The sequence below is a fragment of the Bos indicus x Bos taurus genome, chromosome 2 (assembly GCF_003369695.1).
Source record: "Bos indicus x Bos taurus breed Angus x Brahman F1 hybrid chromosome 2, Bos_hybrid_MaternalHap_v2.0, whole genome shotgun sequence".
Classification (NCBI taxonomy): Eukaryota; Metazoa; Chordata; class Mammalia; order Artiodactyla; family Bovidae; genus Bos; species Bos indicus x Bos taurus.
The window spans coordinates 87,508,540-87,509,826 of record NC_040077.1 but is presented as its reverse complement, the minus strand read 5'-3'; the positions used below and the strand labels follow the sequence as shown (position 1 = coordinate 87,509,826).

At 35.0% G+C, this 1,287-nt stretch overlaps 1 non-coding gene across 1 annotated transcript; it reads right to left on the bottom strand.

The window, feature by feature from the left end:
- Positions 1-873: 873 nt before the first annotated feature.
- On the bottom strand, positions 874-976 carry LOC113881482. The gene has a single exon (XR_003508045.1). It is a non-coding gene; the product is annotated as a U6 spliceosomal RNA (small nuclear RNA).
- Between the last annotated feature and the right edge of the window lie 311 nt (positions 977-1,287).

Genomic DNA, 1,287 nt, shown 5'->3' with positions numbered 1-1,287 from the left:
CCATATAGACTTGTGCAGTTTTTAACAGAAGAAGGTCATTTGGGGAGCTTAGATTAGGTGCCAGTGTCATACTTTACATACATTAAATGGTGTCTGAATACCTACAGTATTCATTTTCTCCTGAGAAAGAAAATTGCAATGTTTTTTATTTTCTGATGATCAGCTATGAAACAGAATGTTTTAAAAGTCTGCATATCAAAAGAGTAGCTTAATAAGTAAGCTACTTATTAAGTAAGTAATAAAACCACCCACTTAATAAATAAGAAGATAATGAAGTTCTAGGGGCTTCCCTGGTGGCTCAGTGATAAAGAGTCCACTTGCCAATGCAGGGGACACAGTTTCTATCCTTGGTTAGGGAAGATCCCACATGCCTCAGGACAGCTAAACCTGAGCCCCACAACTACTCAACCTGTGCTCTAGAGCCCATGCTCCATAACAAGAGAAACCACCACAAGGAGAAACCCATACACTGGAGCTGGAGAGTAACACCTGCTCTCCACAACTAGAGAAGGCCTGCATGCAGCACCAAAGGTCCAGAGCAACCAAAAATAAATAAATAAATCTTTAAAAAAGTATTTAAAAATAAATAAAAATACAACTTTACTGGAAAAAGAAAGAAAGTTCTAAACTATGGCTATCATGGAAATTAGTAATTCTACTTATAATTTGAGCTCACCATTTCAATTTTCCCCCCAACTTGTGTGTGTGTGTCTAAGTAGATCTATATAACAGTCTTTATTATTTGTGCTTCTAGGCACTTCTCTAAATTCATTACAGAGTGGGTATCACATTCATCCCCTGAATAAACAGAACAAAATTCTTCTCCAGTAGGATGCAAGCAGCAGTCTTAAAACCATTTTTATTACATATATGTAAAAAAAAAAATCCTTAAATAATCTGCTTGTCCTCCTTGTGCAGGGGCCAGGCTAATCTTCTCTGTACTGTTTCAGTTTATTATATGTGCTCCCTACTAAACTTTTAAAATTCATCAAACCCAAAATATATTGTGACAAACCACCTTTAATTTTTCCCACCCACATTTTATAGATTTTAATATTCTAAGTTTTTCACTTATCAAAATTTTGTTTTTTAAGAGTTTTATTTAACATCATAAAGAGCATAAAGTTTCTGAAACCCCTCTACCTCTTTGAAAAAGGGAGTTATATTTTGAAATAAGTTTAAAAGGAGCTCCATTCTGGAAGAACTTAAAATCAGTTCTGAATTTACTGTCTAGAATACCAGGCAAAAATCCATCATCCTCAACCTTTACAGTAGGTTGTGAAGCTA